General features: G+C 40.0%; 1 gene segment (V, D, J or C); it reads right to left on the bottom strand.

Annotated features, from left to right (window-relative positions):
* The window catches only part of LOC127360142 (T cell receptor alpha variable 38-2/delta variable 8-like), a 43,093-nt gene that overhangs the window by 3,275 nt on the left and 20,375 nt on the right, over positions 1-19,443 (bottom strand).

The raw sequence follows: 19,443 nt of genomic DNA on the forward strand, positions 1-19,443 counted from the left end.
TAACAGTGAGTTTATCCATGTTTACAGAGGTAAAATGCTGTAATTGAAGGTTCAGTATGAATACGTTTTGTGAGCTGTGTTTGGTGTGATGATCACAGCTGGAATCAAACAGTTCTACCATGAAGCACCTCTGCAGTCAGTAGGAGGAGACTCATGCAGCTATGGGGGGGCTGCATTGTTTATAGCTGGTGCTAATGAATTTTGATACAATAAATAATAACAAATATTGCTACTACAGAAAAACAAGATTCAGTCATCCTGGGATAATAATTGAAATGCACATTATTAAATTTTTAGTGTCATACAAAAGCACATTAATACTGTGAATTTAGGATTAAGAAATCAAATCCATATAAAAAGTTTAGAACAACACAAACACACATTCACAATCCAAATCAGTCAGCACAGAAAATATCTGGATTTACAAAATACTGTAGCTGTGAGGAAAAGGGGATCAACACATAATATGATAGAATACAGATTACATGGTGAGATATTCTGCACCATCACGTTGTGTGTGATAAATATCAGTTTACAGGTTCATTTGATCTCAACATGTTGAGGCTTCACACAAAGAAGCAGTTAGTTTTTTTTATTTGACGCTACAATTGACATACACACATTCTTACACAGCTATGTACGGGGCATCGTAGTCTAGTGGTTAAGTAGCTGGACCAATGATCAGAAGATTGGTTCGAATCCCACCCAAGATGCCGATGAGGTGCCCTTGAGCAAGGCACCGTGAATACCACCCATGGCTCCGCGCGCGGCCTTAGCAGCTGTGGCGGCTGATAAACGTGATATCCTTGTATCCTGTGCAATGACAAATAAAGGCTTCTACTTCTTCTTCTTCTTCTTCGTAGTGTATTATTGTGCAGATAACAATAATCAAGTAAATGATATGAACCTAGAACTGAACCTTGGGGTACACCACTAGATATCACAGTCTGAGAGAACAACAGAGAAAACAAAAGCAGTAAAAACTTGAATCTGTGATGCTAACCAGTTTATGGAGATACTTGATTCACTGCACTCCTGTAAAGCCTTTATATCCTGACCTGCAATGAGTCCATTTGACTGTACCCCCCCAGGCTCTTACATTATTCCTGTCAGAATGACGCCTAGATTAAAAACCCATTACTCTATGCACTCTGTCTCTTCTACTGTTAAGTCTCTGGTTTCGGTTTACTGTGGTATTTCTACTCCATCTAAGCCCCTCATCCCAGTTGCCTGTGCTCTTCTGAATGCACAGTCTATGTCTAATAAATCCTTCATTCTCAATGATCTAATTACATCCCATAACCTTTATTTTCTGTTTCTTACTAAAACCTGGCTGAAGCCAAGGGAGTGTTCCCTGCTAGTGGAAATCTTTTAACCTTGTGCAGCACGTCTCAGGCCCTACACATAACCGTGGGCACACTTAGTTTTTACTCTGGATCTGTCTCTTGTTCCCTGAATATGCATGATTTTGTCTCTGACCACAAATGTATTACGTTTGATACTCATTTTATAACTGCTTCACCATCCCAGAAACGTATAATCCACTCTCGCATCTTTAATAATCAGTCAGCAGCCACATTTTGTAGCCATTTTTCTAGTTTGGCCAATTCTCCTCTTTACTTCTCCAATCCAATCAATTTAGCTGGTTTAATAATTTAATAATAAATTAATAATAATTTTAGCCCTTGATTTTTCTGCTCCACATACATCCAGGGCTGTCCCAGTTATTAATAAAACTCCCTGGATCAACAACAATATAAGACAACAAAGAAGGGAATACAGGAAGGCCGAGCTAAATTGGAAAAAGTACAAACTTTAAGTCCACCGCCTCTACATGAAGGAACTACTGTTTAACTTGAACCAGACTATTAAAGAGGTGCGAGCTGCCTACTTTTCTGACCTGATTGTTAGCAATAAACATAACCCAAGGTTTTTGTTTACTATCAACCAGCTTGTAACTCCATCTACTCCTGCTCCTCCTGTCTTTTTTCATTGGCAAAATCGATGGTATAAGGCAGGGGTCATCAACTAGATTTGTCCAAGGGCCAGAATTTTTCTCTGCAGACACTGTAAGGGCCAGGTGCTTGTAAAATAAAATAAAATTAGTATTGTATCCTGAGTAATATGTTATTATTTGATAAACTGATTTCCATTCCAAATTTATTATTATTTTATAAATATATATATTTATAATATATAATATTATGTAATATATATATATATATATATATATATATTATATTTATATATATCTTTTTATTTTTTTATTTTTTTATTAGGCCACTAGGGGGCGATAGAAATATTTTAGGCTTCATATTTGTGAGGCTGTCAAGCTGTCAATCAATGTCAAATGCAGGTCGTAGTTTGTGGAGAACACTTGAAGAAGGAAGGTCTTCTGAATATATTTGAATGAAAAATGGCACTCTCAAAGAGTCTTAAGCGTAAAATTGATTCAGAGAACCGTAGTTTTAATGAGGAATGGACTGATAAGTACCTATTCATAGAGCCAACCTTTAAAAATGCTGTACCTGTGTGCCTCATTTGTAACGAAACTCTCGCTGTCGCCAAAGAGTACAATCTGAGGCGTCACCACAGCACAAAGCACGCAAGCTTCAAGGAGTCTCAGTACTCCCATGCCAGTGGAATTATTAACCGAACTTCAACTGAACAAGAGAGGGCAACAAGTGCTTCTCTACAGGCTGCCTGGGTACTCTCCAGGCATAACAAGCCATTTACCGATGCTGAGGTTTTTAAGGAGTGCATGGTGGCTGTTCTGGAGGAACTTGCCACTGACAAATCTACAGACAGGATAATTGCGTCTGTTAAGCAGATACCTCTGTCTGCTAAAACTGCTGTTCTGCTCTGTTTTGGCAGAGGATATCCAGCGACTTGTAATTGATGAGATCAAAGAAGCCAGATACCTATCGCTGGCTATTGATGAGTCCACCGACAATACTGACATTTCCCAAATGTGCGTTTTCGTCAGATATTTTGATGGCAAAGATTTCAAAGAAGAGCTGCTGGCCTTGATTCCACTGGAGGGCCTGACCTCTGGCGCTATTATCTTTGGAAAGCTGGAGGAACTATTTCAAAAGCATGGACTGTCATTTGAAGAAGTCAACCTGGTTGTCACAGATGGTGCTCCTGCCATGATTGGTAGAAACAGGGGACTAGTGAGCAGAATTAAGGCTGTCGCTCCCAGCGTTAACGCACTTCACTGTCTCATTCACCAAAGCGTGCTGTGCGCAAAATTAAGTGGTGATCTTAAAGAGGTTATGGACAAAACAATGAAAATAATTAACTTCATCAGGGGGAATTCAAGCACACAGCACCGTTTGTTCCGAAAATTTGTGCAGGAATCTGAAGCCTCTCATGATGACCTCTTACTCCACAATGACGTGCGCTGGCTCAGTAAGGGCAAAGCACTGGAGCGTTTCGTTGAACTCAGGGATCAAGTTGTGGATTTTTTAATGCAAAGTCAATCTAAAGCGGCAGCTGACCACCAGCGCATCATGTAAGACACAGAATACATGTGCAATGTTGCATTTTTAACGGACATATTTTCCCATTTGAACGCGCTAATTCTACAACTACATGGTGAATATGGTGGAAAAACTTGATGCCTTTGGAAACAAACTTGGTCTATTCCACGAAGATTTGTTGTCGGGGAGGCTGCTACACTTTAGCACACTTAAGACAGTGGGTCACAGCAAGGTCACAGAGAACATGAAGACATTTATCACACAGCTGAGGGAAAATTTCTCTGCCAGATTTGATGACTTTGACATTTCCAGGGATGTCATTGGAATCGTGCGTGACCCGTTCACTATCAGCCCAGGTGGAGAATTCTCTGCTAACGTGAGGAAGGTGATGCCACTGGATGAGGCGGCTATTCAAAGTGAACTGATTGACATCCAGGCCGCTGGTGACATGAAGGCTGCTCTCTGTGGTGCTCAAAGCTTGAGCGCCTTTTGGGTGGCTTGTCCCCAAGAGTATGACACACTGAAGACATTGGCCATGTATGTGCTCACCATGTTCGGATCAACATACACCTGTGAAGCTGCGTTCTCAAAAATGAACTCTATAAAAACGCATGAGCGGAACCGACTGTCAAACCAGTCTTTAGAGGACTGCTTGCGCATAAGCCTGACAGCTGTCAAGCCCGATGTCAAAAAGATTGTGTTTAAGGGGAAATATAACTTCTCCCATTAACAATCGTGAGTATTTTAGTCTTGTGATTTTCTTGGTTTTACTTTATTTGTATTTATTTGTTGGATCACAGGCTACTTTAATTTGATGTAAATTTCTAGTAACTGAGGCCTGTCGCTTTTATTTGTCATTATAACTATTTGCTGATGTGCAAGGCTTGCAATTCCCATGTTCTTCTCTGTTATGTTGATGTTTGTTATTGAGACACCACAATTGAGCGCAAATCCCAGGCGAGGAAAATTTTGACATTTGTGAAAAAAATAACACGTGAAACAATAAAATATGTTAAATGAGAGCAACGAGTTTATCGTCATTTTTGATTGAAGGCAGGCTATGGCACAAGCTAATTTTCAGAAGGTGTTTCTTTCATTTGATTTAAAAATAAATAAATATAGAAGCATACTTTTTCCTCTTCACTAGGCCATTCCTGAATTCAGAATTATTCTGGGGGCCGGATGAAGATCTCTGGCGGGCCGGATTTGGTCGCGGGCCACCAGTTGACGTTGTATGGTATTAGGTCTCATTTTCCCCTCACTGGTCTTTCCCCTGCAACGTTCAGTCGTCTTATTTTACTGTCTGCACTCTAAACCCAGATTTTGATTCAACTCAAAGAGATTGAGTTCATATTACTTAAATGTGTCTAATTTATTGACATTACTTGTTAATTCTGATTAAGCTGAACTTTTTCGTGTCCTTTCTTATTGTAATTGTGTTTTTAAGTCCAATCAGTAGTTTCTACTCAAACAAACTGAGTTTCTATTACTTAAACATGTGTCATTTCTTTACATTAATTATGAATTCTGAGTAAACTGTACTTTTTAATGGCCTATCTTATTGTAATTATGTGTTTGAGCTCCAACAACTCAATATCATCAAGTTTTGCCTGTTACTAATAGCAACGCATTGAATTCACCCATGCAACCGCCAAAAATCTAGTTTATACCAGTTTTGACAGAGTGGCATTGATGACTCTGAACTTTTGAGACGGAACATATCACGAAAGTGAGTAAAGTTACACCCCCCCCCACATTTTTACAAATATTGCATTAACATTATCTTTTCATGGGGACAACACTATAGTTCAGTCAGGACCACTTTTGTCAAAATATCTTATATCCCAAGCAGAATTTTACATTTGGCGGTATGGCTCTGTTCTGGGACCTCCTTGTCCTTCCGCGTGCCTACGTGGAAAACCTTAAGGCAGGGAGAGCACACCTCCCTGCCCTTCCATGTGCATACATGGAAAAGTTTAAGACAAGGAGAGCGGCAGCAGAGACCCCCCAGGGTACAGAACAGAGCAAGCATCAATGGCAATCAGAAAATGACATTGATTAATTAGAAACAACATAAAAAGGAGGAGCTGGGGTGGAGGTGGGTGCAAAAGGCTTGTGAAAGAAATTTGTGCTGAATATGTCAAATTTTAACTTGTAGTAAATGACTGTAAGCAACACAATACATTACTGTCTCACATTCAAACTTTATTATGTTGGAAGATAAATGACATCACAATATATAATATAAATGATAGAATATTCAGTATACAGTATTTTTAATGGGGTTCAAACATAATTGCAGCTTTTACAAATATCTGAAGGTGAACTTTGGTAATAATACTTAGTTAAAATATCAGACTATGAAATATGGATACAGTACAGTTAACAGTTGGTTACTTAGCAGTTTTTCAACCCCATAAACAATTGACTTTATTAGATGAGTGATTCCTTCAGTTATGTTGACATGTTGTACAGGATAAAGTATTCCAGGTTTCTGTTTCCATGGTCTCAGTAAACTAATGTGTATAAAGAATATAACAGATGGGAGGTTACAGTAATCATCATACTATTACTCTGATTACTTTGGTACATTTACTGGCTGTTTCTTCACTAGAAACAACAGCTTGACTAATGTTGTTAATATTATGTAATATATAATATGTTTAACTTCACTGGGCTGTGTAGACTGTAGGTCACTGCTCCCTGCTGTACCTGGAAAGACAAGCATAAAACACAGTGTTGGTTCTCATAGTTAAGGTACAAGTCTCCTTCAGTCCATCGCGCACCACAAGCTGTAATGAATGTGCAAAACACTGTAGGCGCTGTTGACAGCAGCTGCTCTGGATAGTTTCCACATCGTCCTGGAAATTCTCACTTATATCCTCCCCAAGTTGCTGTTTTCCAGGTCGTCTTCACCATCTTCACTCTCAGTTGTTGTTGCAAACTGTGAAGGCTTTCCTCATATTTGAGGCGTTGTCACAGATAATGTAATCTAATTTGTGTTTTATATTGAAGTTGTCACATATTTCCTCAAATTTTTCACTTATTCTTTCTCCAGTGTGTGACACTGTAGATCGTTCACAACTTAAGAGAACTGTCTGCAGGCTTGGGTTGTTTTTCTCTATCTCCATGAAGTGGGCTGTTTACCCCTCAAAAGCCACGCATGCTTCGGTCAGTCCAAATATCAACAGTCACAGACACATTGTCTGTCTTTTCTAGTTTGGATTTGATCTTGGACTCTTTGTCTGCTGCTAGCTCACTCAGATGTCTGGTTACGGTGTTTTGACTTACTGGGCAGTATCTCTCCTCTACCACTGACATGAAATTCTTGAAGCTAGGCTTGTCAATCAAAGACAGAGGCAGATTGCATGAAATGATGAGATCCTGTATTATGGTTTCAGTAATGGCCTTCTGCCTGGGATGGCCCTGGCTGTATATCTGCACACCTGGTTTTGTTAAGAAAGAGTCAAGGCTGCTCTGTCCCTCTGCACTGCCACTGGCCACTTTTTTTCGCTCTGTTGAATTCAGAAAACCTGTAGATGAACAACATGGAAAATTAGGCTGTTAATTATAGTAATAAGATCTGGATGATATAGCTAAAAATGTATGTGTAGCAAAACACATCTGGAACCACATGTTTGTGAGAGAAGAACTGGATCTAAACTAATGTTGCAGGCTATATATCAATCTTTTATTTCTGATTATAGAGAGGGTTGCTAAAAAAAGATATAGACTAACTCAGGGTAACAGGAAAATATTGCTATTTCCTCAGGCCATTAGACTCCTGAACCAGAACTCAAGTTGACTACTCCCCCACCACCAGGACTCAGCCTGACACCACAACACACACACCCTTGCATGTATTTTCATTTCTGATTTCATTATTTAGATTATATTTAATTACATTATTTACATCATATTAGTTTGATTTTATTCATATTTATCTTATTTATTCTATTTATAAGGCCAGTTTAGGAGTAACCAGGAGACATTTCACTGCATGTTACTCTGGGACTTCTGTATGTGACAAATAAAGTAATCTTGTAATCTTGTAAATCTAACATTATTAGTCATGCAATAATAACTAATCATCCAATCTCAGTTATAGTTAGCTACATCTGCTGGACACAAAATTAACACCATTCAGGTGCTGGTAAGTCATGCAAGTGGCTGGTACTGTATGCTGCACTCACCAGCCAAAATAACAATGGTAATCTATTGAGTAGCTGGTAACATTTCAACATTCACTAGTCTAGCCATTTTGCCAGTGGACAAAAAAGTTAAAGGTTTGCACTCTGCAACCGTAGTGTTTAATTACACTAGGTCTCTAATGACACATTCCTCTATCCTCTCACTCAAACTCAGTGGAATGGTAACCTGGTAAACCTGTAACATTAACGTTACGTGGTCATCAATTAACCTGTAACCTGCCTGTAAGCCGACAGTATAACTGTATTTTTCTATGGTTAACGTTAGCCAGTAGATGGTGGCAATGTAGATGATTAACGTTACCTTTTTTTTTTTTTTTACGTCATGTCAACGCCACTCAATGCAAACAAGTGCAACAAGCAAACTAACATTCACTCATCTATTCAAGTATTCAGTTACAAAGCTAGTAGCAAGCTAAGTGAACGTTACATAGCTGATGCTGAGCTAACCGTCCATAAGCTCTAATGTGACTGACCTCTCCGGGTGAGTTTTCAGGTGCCTGATAAAATGTGATGTGGTGGATCCAGCATCCTTGATTGGGGTACTGCAGACTTTGCAGTCAGTGCTCCTTTGTTGATGCCATCCTGTTTGAAGTTTTTATAACCAAATGTAATCACAAATGGTACAGCAGCAGCTGCAGGCGTGCCGCCGGTCGCCATAGTCGTCATCCGAGGTACTAGTGCGTGAGGCTGCGAGGCGCGCACCCAATGTGTAATATGGTTACCATGAAACAAAGGAAGGAATCACATTAAGCTCATCAGACGTTTCAGAGTTTCCTCAGTATTAATACGCCAAAAAAGAAAACATAATGATTGTTCACGAGTCCCAAAACACGAGTCCAAGTCAAGTCTGAAGTCTCTGTGTGTGCGACTTAAGTGCGTCTCGAGTCCGAGTCGCAAACTCGAGTCCCCAATCTCTGCCACAGCCTGAGAGAACAACAGAGAAACCTCTTTTATAAAGAACAAACACCATCAACACCTGAGTTCTTGGTACTAACCGGTTTGTACAGATAGTTGATTAAAAATGTGTGATTTGTCAACAGGGCCGGCCCAAGCCTCCATGGGGCCCTAAGCAAAATTGGATTTTGGGGCCCTCTATTACTGCCATGTGTCTTTTTGGGAATGTGAATGTGTCCTTTATAGCAGTGGCCCTCTTAATACCTGTTCAGTCCTTTCTGAGTCTGACAGGAAACAGGGACACTCAGCTGGGTCAACTGGCGGAGCTGCTGATCCCTGCTCCAAACTGGATGCTGAAGAAGACACATCAATCTCCATGACCAAAGATGAAGGACCAATAGGGAAATTAGAATAATATTTTTGGACAAAATTATTCATCTCAGAATATTCTGCTGTACACTGAGCAATTATAAAGGCTGTTCTGTTGTTAACTTACCAGGTACAGCTGAGGTTGCAGAGAGGACAGTGGGCACAGTGGATGGAACAGAGGACAGAGATGGACCTTGATGAAAAACATGTCCCTTGTCATATGATTATATCTATATTAGTATATCTTAATGAGATCATTTGACTAGCAATGAAATATATATGGTGACAGTGTTTGATCACCTGATTCATCAGCCTTGGCTGCTCCTGAGGAGGTGGATTGCCCCTGGGCTGAGTCAGTGCCTCCTCCTAAATACTTTAACAGTGCTCCTGGGGAAGTTTCATATAACGTATGAGCACAATAGGGAGTTGATGTAAAATCCTGGATGAGCTGCAATTTTCTGATGTTAAACTCAGACAAAACCGAAATTCTTGTTCTTGGCCCCAGAAACCTTAGAGACTCACTGTCTAAAGATATAGTTACTCTAGATGGCATTAACTTGGCCTCTAGCACCACTGTCAGGAATCTTGGAGTTATCTTTGATCAGGATTTGTCATTTAACTCCCACATAAAGCAGACCTCTAGGACTGCCTTCTTTCATTTACGTAATATTAGAAAAATTAGACACATCCTATCACAGACAGATGCAGAAAAACTAATCCATGCATTTGTTACTTCAAGGCTGGATTACTGCAACTCTTTATTATCAGGTTGCCCCAATAAGTCCATTAAAACGCTCCAATTAATTCAGAACGCTGCAGCACGAGTACTGACAGGAACTAGAAAAAGAGATCACATCTCTCCTGTACTAGCTTCTCTGCACTGGCTCCCTGTAAAATGTAGAATAGAATTTAAAATCCTCCTCCTCACCTATAAAGCTCTTCATGGTCAGGCCCCCTTCATATCTTAAAGAGCTCATAGTACCCTATTACCCCACTAGAACACTACGTTCTCTGAATGCTGGGCTACTTGTGGTTCCTATAGTCTCTAAAAGTAGAACAGGAGCCAGAGCCTTCAGTTACCAAGCTCCTCTCCTGTGGAACCAGCTTCCAGTTGTGGTTCGGGAGGCAGACCACATTCAAGAGTAGGCTTAAGACATTCCTCTTTGATAAAGCTTATAGTTAGGGCTGGATCAGGTGAGTCCTGAACCATCCCTTAGTTATGCTGCTATAGGCCTAGACTATCGGGGGATTTCCCATGGTGCACTGAGCTCCTCTCTTCCTCTCTCTTTCTGCACTCATTCATGTTCCATTAATGCATGTTACTAACTCCACTTCTTCCCCGGAGTTCTTGTGCTTTCTCGTCTCGCAGGTTCTCATGGATCCTGGTGGAGCCTCCTGCCATGGTCCTGCTTGACTGCCATTGCCAATACTGTTGTTGCTGTGCATCTGTCTGTCTGTCTATCTCTCGCTCTCTTTTCTCTGCCTCTCTCTCTCTCTCTCTCTCTCTCTCTCTCTCTCTCTCTCTCTCTCTCTCTCACCCCAACTGGTCGAGACAGATGACCACCCACCTAGAGCCGGAGGATCTGTCCTAGGTTTCTGCCTTTTAACAGGCAGTTTTTCCTTGCCCTTGCCGCCAAGGTCTTGCTCATGGTGGTACTGTTGGGTCTCTGTAATTAATGTTTTAAAGAGTTCGGTCTAGACCTGCTCTATTTGAAAAGTGTCCTGAGATAACTTCTGTTATGAATTGGCGCTATACAAATAAAATTGAATTGAAAATTGAATGTAAAAGGAATATGTTTATTTAGACATAAATTACTGTGGTCTGCAGCAAACGATTGCAAACAACATACCTCAAACTATAAGTTAACTAAATGAATTCATTAATGTAAAACCATATTGCTAGCAAACGTCACCGCGTTGTGTTAGTTATTAAACATTGGCTATCAAACGTTATCAAGAACGTTGTTTTGATGCTAAAAAGCGACCCAGAATAATATAAATACACTGAGAATCAACTTATTCAAAGTATGACACAAACACAACAACGTTAGCTTGAATAGTAAGCTATCTAACCGTCCCATAAGCAGTACGACGTTTTGAACTAATGTTAGCTAGCAAATTTAAATATCAACAATAATTAGGGACTTACCTAATTTCAGGGAACTTTTCAAAATCTCCTGACACCAAATGTTACATTACCTTTATTGTGACATCGTTCACCTGCTCCTAGCTCCTGGATGCTCAGTGCACACGGCACTAACAGAGCTCTGACAGTTGGAGCAGAGAGTCAGTAGGAAACTACACTCTGTTAACATCATGTTGTTGGTGGGTTTTCTTTATTGGGGGGGTTGGACAAGAATATACATTTGATAATATATGAATCATCATCACTCACACATGGAAAAAAAATATTTATTTTTTTAAGTTAATTGTTCTTGGGGGCCCCCTAGTGGTCAGGGGGCCCTAAGCAGCTGCTTAGTTCGCTTATGCCTTGGGCCGGCCCTGTTTGTCAATATGTTGAGTATCAGATTTTTTAAAATGTTTTACTCATAAATGTTCTTTGCATTATTTAAACTGTTTCACATTGAGGCAGTTATGGATATGTAAGAGAATGCCTCACAAAGAGGATTGATGAACAAAGCTGAATTTAAGCTCCATTACATGGATTTATTGTTACACTCACGTACACGTAGTATTGTTTAAATAAATAATATCCCTCAACACCTCATTATCATTAGAGTTTGTATTGTATGACACAGCAATACAATGTTCTGTCTGTTATCTGCCGTCCTTCGTTTCATGTACTTTTTATAACCAATACACAGAATCAACTCTGTATCATACTATTGAAGTTTAACAGTGTGTGACTCCCTCTAGTGGATGTTGTGGAGTATTCTGTTGTCTTTGCTCCAAAGGTTTTTGTACAGAGTTTTGGTGTTTCCTGTCACTGTGGGCTGCAGAGCACAGTAGTACACAGCAGAGTCAGACAGCTGAAGCTTCTGGATCTTCAGAGGAACTGATCTTGAGGTTGAATCCAGTGTGGATGAAAATCTCTCCCTAAACACATCCTCAGTTTTTCCCGTGCCAATCTTGAAGCGGCTCAGTATGAATTTGGGGCTGTTGTTTCCATCCTGTTTGTACCAGAAGAGATAATCATTTGATGAACTGCTGTTATATTGACAGTCAAGTGTTACTTCCTCTCCTTCAGTCGCAGTCACATCTCCTTTTGGTTGCAGCACGTTGTCTCTTTGTGCTCTGCATTCTGTAAAACAGCAACAAACAGGATCAGTGTGCTGTTAAAGAATCATGTCAATGTTGGATTGATATCACAGAAACAGAGTTGTGTTCATACCAAGGCACAGAGCAGCCAGCAACACTGAGATGAACAGAGGCTGCGTCATATCTGCAGTGTTGAGTAACTGTGAGCTACAGCAAGTAGAAAGAAGGCTGTGATCTCTCTGTTTAGTCTTCATCAACACTAAGTTGGTGGATTAGAAGGAGGAGCCTGATCACACTGACAGGCCTCATTCACAGCCCTGTCTTATATGATTACAAATCAACAAACAGTCCATCATTTACTGCAGTTCAATCAGATGGAAAACAGACCTGAAGGTGGAAAGGTGGACTTCTGCCCAGTAAATGCAGACTGTACCCAGTCCAGCTGGTAACAGATCAGCTCAGTATGCTCAGTATATGACTGAATATTTGAGCTATAAAATACCGGACCCAGTCTGACCTGGTAAATGTTGGGAACAAATAGAAATTTTATAGGAATAAAACAATGTGTGATAAATGCACTTTAGATACATAATTAAGTCACAAATCTATTTATTTAGCTAAAAGTTTTAATGTTAGACAAGTTGTTGTTCAGATGTCACATATCACTCATTTTAATTTTCAGTGTTGATTTATTTGTTTCCATGGTGTCTTGTGTTTGAAGCATCATCCAGTTGGTTTGTCATTGATGTGGATTTGCTGCTCATGTGAATCCTCCCACAGTGTTTCATTAGCAGCTGTAACCACAGTGACTCTGATAAAACAGGAATTAGCAGAATCCATCTGATATGAAGCTGTGGTTTGAATACCACTTCCCTCCTCTTTGAAGAGTAGTCAGATATCTGTGTTCAGGTTTTTGTACAGCCTCTTCTACACTTTGTATCACTGTGTTTCTAGAGCACAGTAGTAGAGAGCTGTGTCTGCCAGGGTTAGTTTTCTGATGGTCAGTTCAGTTGTTGATCTTGTTGTTTTAGATTCATATCGATTATCTGGAATGTATTTCTCACCACTCCAGGATCTTGCTCCTTTCCAGAGTATAAACTGAGGAGCCTGAAGGTCAGAATGTCTGTACCAGTGAAGGAGAATATAGCTGTCAGTTGTCTCATATTGACATCTGAGTGTGACAGATTCTCCTTCTCTTCCACTGACTTTATCTCCTACAGGAGAGATTGTGTCTCCAGCTATTAGTCCTGGAAAAAGTGGAGAAAATGAAGCCATTAGACTAACATTGTTCATGAGGCTGAGAGGAGAAGACAGTGGAAAATATCAAGTGTACAGTGTTACTCTGTGGACAGAAACAGCTCAACTGTTGAGAGATTTCTGCTCTGAACTCCAGTTTCCATCAATCTTTAGAAAAGAATAAAAACATGTTGTGCTTTCTATCTTACCAAAGAAAAGAGCAGCAAGAATAATCCACAGCCAATGTTCCATCTCTACAACAAGGTTTAAATCAACAGGAGAAACTAGCTGATGTTCAACATTCAGTGTGACAATTGTTCTCTTCACAGCAGCAGTTATTATTGACAGAATGGTTGAACACAGTGCAGAAGTAGTGCACCGCCTACTTGATAATGTCGCCCTCTAGTGGAGCTAAAAAGTTGAGTCCAACAGTGTGGAAAAAAGGCTTCCAGCAGCTTGTCAGTGTGTCAGCTTGTGTTTTTGTACAGAGACTGTGGGTTTGCTGTCACTGTGGGCCTCACAGCACAGTAGTACAGAGCAGAGTCTGTCACTGCAGCAGAGGAGATCTGCAGATCCATTTGGGTTTTATCCTCACTCACTGTAACTGACAGTCTAGAGGTTGTTGCATTTTGTGTTCCCAAGTGAAAGATGAGGAACTCTGGTGGTTTTCCTGGATATTGTCGATACCAGAAGAAATAATCATCGTAACTGGCAGCTTTGTAGTATTTGTAGGACAGAGTAACAGTGCTGTCTTCTAAACTGGACTCTTGTTTCTTCAGTGGAGTGAGTTCTTCACAGCTGACTCCTAAAGGAAGAAATAACTCTGTTATACAAAGTTGTACAATTCTTTCCATCACTGTATTCAGAAAATATTGGAGTGAAACTTTAAAAAAGTTAAACCTTTGAGAACGACCAGAAATATCAGAGAAAACAGACAATGATGCAGTGACAGCATGTTGAATAAAGGTAATGTTTCTGGTTTGTGTATTGAACTCTGCTGAATATGGAAGTTCCTCTCTCTTCTATAGTTCAGTAACAGCTTAGCTCCTCCCTGAATCTCTCCCTCTCCTCTTAGATCTGTATTTTCTTCCTCCTGGTTAACAGACTGGTAGCAGCATTTTCTACCAGCTGGAGGTGGGAAGGCTCTTTTATTACTGGAGTTACATGAGTGATTTAAAGGATGGATCACCTTTTTCAGGGTTTGTAAATATAAGAATTTTGTTTTAAAGTGGAGGAAATCATCACCACAGTACAACTTAAGTACGTCAATTAAAAGGAAGCTCAGTGTCAAATATTACATTAGTATGTGTAACATCAATGGAGAGTGCAATCAGATTTGATTTTAGACGTTTTTCAGAATTTTCAGGGCGAATCAACAAATCTCACTCAATTAATAGGTCTGGAACACCAACAGTTAATGAACCAGCTGCCACGAGTACTGGCGTTTAATTTAAAAAATAATCATGTAATGTATAAAAATGAAACTGATGTTGTCTATAGAAATATTTTGATCTAAAGCAGAGATGTCCCAATCAAAAGGTTTTAAACCCTGATTATTCATACACATTCACACACTGATGCACGGCACAGGGAGCAATTTGGGGTTCAGTATCTTGCTCAAGGATACTTCGACATGTGGCACCAGGAGCCCAGGATTGAACCCACAACCTTCCGATTAAGGAACGACCCACTCTGCCTCTGAGCCACAGCCGCCCACAATATAGCAGATACCAGTGTGGTAGTGTCTGATCAGCACTGATACTGATCATTGGTTCAGATTGGGAAGTCCCTAATCTAAAGGCAGTGGGAAATTGTACATAAAACTAAAAAGATGAAGTCGAGGAATATTTATTTTTGAAAAGTCGTCGGAAAGTTTTATTTTATTGTATTTGAAAGGTTTAATCTTTATTCTTCATGTTTGTACCTACCATGGATTTGAACTATTACACTGGGTATTGCAAACTATGTAATTCTACACTGTATCATCAGATACCACTTAAGTTTAACAGTGTGTGACTCCCTCTAGTGGATGTTGTGGAGTATTCTGTTGTCTTTGCTCCAAAGGTTTTTGTACAGAGTTTTGGTGTTTCCTGTCACTGTGGGCTGCAGAGCACAGTAGTACACAGCAGAGTCAGACAGCTGAAGCTTCTGGATCTTCAGGGGAACTGATTTTGAGGTTGAATTCAGTGAGGCTGAAAATCTCTCCTTAAATTTGTCTGCTGTGTTCCCTTCATCCCCTTTATTGCGCAACAGTATGAATTTGGGGCTGTTGTTTTCATCCTGTTTGTACCAGAACAAAGTTGGACCTGAGTAACTGGTCTCATATGTACATCCAAGTGTAACTGTCTCTCCTTCAGTAGCAATGACATCTCCTGGTGGCTGGGTCACTCTGTCTTCTCCTTTACACTCTGGGGAAGAAGAGAACATGCAGAGGAAGAGATGAATCAATAAAGATGATTGATTAAAGGAGAACAATCAGTAGGTTTAAAGAGTTACCTAGCCAGAGAGTCAGAATCAGGATGTTTCTCAGCCAGTGTTTCATGTCTGCAGTGAGAGGGGAGGAGAGAGAGGAAGAACATTGATACTCTGATGGATCTGGGCCTTCACATCATTGGTCCTTCCTCTTTATCATCTGTTGAGGAACTCTCAACATTTACATCTCATTTATATTCAGCAGTGAAATATCTCAGAAACTGCTGAATGGATTGTTATGAACTTTTATCCAGATATTCATGGTTGTCATTATATTTGGTTCATTCATGTTCCCCTCAGGATGAATTGTAAGAACTTTGGTGATCCTCTGACCTTTAATCAGTATTTAATTAGTCCCATACTTTGGTTAATGACCAAATACCAACAAGACTAATGACACAGCTGAAGCTGATATGAGGATGCAGCAGTTCTAGTCAGTAAGATCCAGTGGGTGTCTTTCACTCACTATTTTAGATATAAAATTCCTTGGAATATGTTTCTGTACACAACGAGGACTATGGATTTGGTCCATATCAGTGTAATATCCAGACTATATGCCATTGGCAACATTGTATTTAAGCCAGTTTTCACATTTTTAGGGGGAAAATGAGCATCACCATGTGACCTGTAGACAAGATGGCTATGTACTACTTTGAAACTAACACATTCATACACATTCACACACCGATGCACAGCATCAGGAGCAATTTGGGGTTCAGTATTTTGCTCAAGGATACTCCAACATGTTGTGCAAGGAGCCGTGGATCGAACCAACAACCTTCCTATTAGTATATGACCCGTTCTGCCTCTGAGACACAGCACAGATATCACAGAGTCTTGGGAGGAAACCTTGGCACTCCAAGAGGATTGAAATAGAAGAGACAACATCTGCATCATTAACGCTGCCTAGCAAGGTATAGGTGCCTATAATGGGACATTATTTCTCTTAGAAGATTTAAGCAAGGGAGCCTTATATTATTTAAACCCTTCTTTAAAAAGAAAATCACATACGTCCAAACAATCATAAAATCATAAACCTTTTTAAATCTCTTAAATGGGAGAGGAGCAGTGGCAAAGGTTTAAGCCCCCTTTCTCATAGTCAGGTGTCTATATTAGCAAGAGGGGACTGTACTGGGATGTTTTTGCAGGGTGTTACTTTACTGTGTTTTTTTTTTTTTTTCATTTTGGGGCCTGGCAACCGGCGGTTGGGAATAAGATCTCTATATTTCTTAAATGAAAATGTTTTCATCTTAGCCGACATAACAAACAGTTCCTGCAATAACTACAATACAGACATCTGACCTGCATCTACAGCACTGGCCCATGGTTGAATCAAGTGTGGATGAAAATTCCTTAAACGTGTCCTCAGTTTTCCCTGTGTCAACCTTGAAACGGCTCAGTATGAATTTGGGGCTGTTGTTTCCATCCTGTTTGTACCAGAAGAGATAATCATTTGATGAACTGCTGTTATATTGACAGTCAAGTGTTACTTCCTCTCCTTCAGTCGCAGTCACATCTCCTTTTGGTTGCAGCACGTTGTCTCTTTGTGCTCTGCATTCTGTAAAACAGCAACAAACAGGATCAGTGTGCTGTTAAAGAATCATGTCAATGTTGGATTGATATCACAGAAACAGAGTTGTGTTCATACCAAGGCACAGAGCAGCCAGCAACACTGAGATGAACAGAGGCTGCGTCATATCTGCAGTGTTGAGTAACTGTGAGCTACAGCAAGTAGAAAGAAGGCTGTGATCTCTCTGTTTAGTCTTCATCAACACTAAGTTGGTGGATTAGAAGGAGGAGCCTGATCACACTGACAGGCCTCATTCACAGCCCTGTCTTATATGATTACAAATCAACAAACAGTCCATCATTTACTGCAGTTCAATCAGATGGAAAACAAAACTGAATAAAAATGTTAAAGACCAGAAACTGTAAAGGTGGACTTCTGCTGAGAAATATTCAGACTGTACCCAGTCCAGCTGGTAACAGATCAGCTCAGTATGCTCAGTATATGACTGAATATTTGAGCTATAAAATACTGGACCCAGTCTGACCTGGTAAATGTTGGGAAACAAATAGAAATTTAATAGGAATAAAACAATGTATGATAAATGCACTTTAGATACATAATCACAGGTCACAAAACTATTTATTTAAAAGTTTGTATGTTAGACAAGTTGTTGTTCAGATGTCACATATTACTCATTTTAATTTTCAGTGTTGATTTATTTGTTTCCATGGTGTCTTGTGTTTGAAGCATCATCCAGTTGGTTTGTCATTGATGTGGATTTGCTGCTCATGTGAATCCTCCCACAGTGTTTCATTAGCAGCTGTAACCACAGTGACTCTGATAAAACAGGAATTAGCAGAATCCATCTGATATGAAGCTGTGGTTTGAATACCACTTCCCTCCTCTTTGAAGAGTAGTCAGATATCTGTGTTCAGGTTTTTGTACAGCCTCTTCTACACTTTGTATCACTGTGTTTCTAGAGCACAGTAGTAGAGAGCTGTGTCTGCCAGGGTTAGTTTTCTGATGGTCAGTTCAGTTGATGAATCTGTTGTTTCAGATTCATATCGATTATCTGGAATATATTCACGACCTGTGTTATCTTTTGCTCCTTTATAGAGTATAAACTGAGGAGCCTGAAGGTCAGAATGTCTGTACCAGTTAAGCCAAATATTGCTGACAGTTGTCTGATATTGACATTTGAGTGTGACAGATTCTCCTTCTCTTCCACTGACTTTATCTCCTACAGGAGAGATTGTGTCTCCAGCTATTAGTCCTGGAAAAAGTGGAGAAAATGAAGCCATTAGACTAACATTGTTCATGAGGCTGAGAGGAGAAGACAGTGGAAAATATCAAGTGTACAGTGTTACTCTGTGGACAGAAACAGCTCAACTGTTGAGAGATTTCTGCTCTGAACTCCAGTTTCCATCAATCTTTAGAAAAGAATAAAAACATGTTGTGCTTTCTATCTTACCAAAGAAAAGAGCAGCAAGAATAATCCACAGCCAATGTTCCATCTCTACAACAAGGTTTAAATCAACAGGAGAAACTAGCTGATGTTCAACATTCAGTGTGACAATTGTTCTCTTCACAGCAGCAGTTATTATTGACAGAATGGTTGAACACAGTGCAGAAGTAGTGCACCGCCTACTTGATAATGTCGCCCTCTAGTGGAGCTAAAAAGTTGAGTCCAACAGTGTGGAAAAAAGGCTTCCAGCAGCTTGTCAGTGTGTCAGCTTGTGTTTTTGTACAGAGACTGTGGGTTTGCTGTCACTGTGGGCCTCACAGCACAGTAGTACAGAGCAGAGTCTGTCACTGCAGCAGAGGAGATCTGCAGATCCATTTGGGTTTTATCCTCACTCACTGTAACTGACAGTCTAGAGGTTGTTGCATTTTGTGTTCCCAAGTGAAAGATGAGGAACTCTGGTGGTTTTCCTGGATATTGTCGATACCAGTAAAACTGATCACGACCAGTTGCTTTTCTGGAGTATGTGTAGGACAGAGTAACAGTGCTGTCTTCTAAACTGGACTCTTGTTTCTTGACTGCAGTGAG

Source organism: Dicentrarchus labrax, unplaced genomic scaffold, assembly GCF_905237075.1.
Source record: "Dicentrarchus labrax unplaced genomic scaffold, dlabrax2021, whole genome shotgun sequence".
Lineage (NCBI taxonomy): Eukaryota > Metazoa > Chordata > Actinopteri > Moronidae > Dicentrarchus > Dicentrarchus labrax.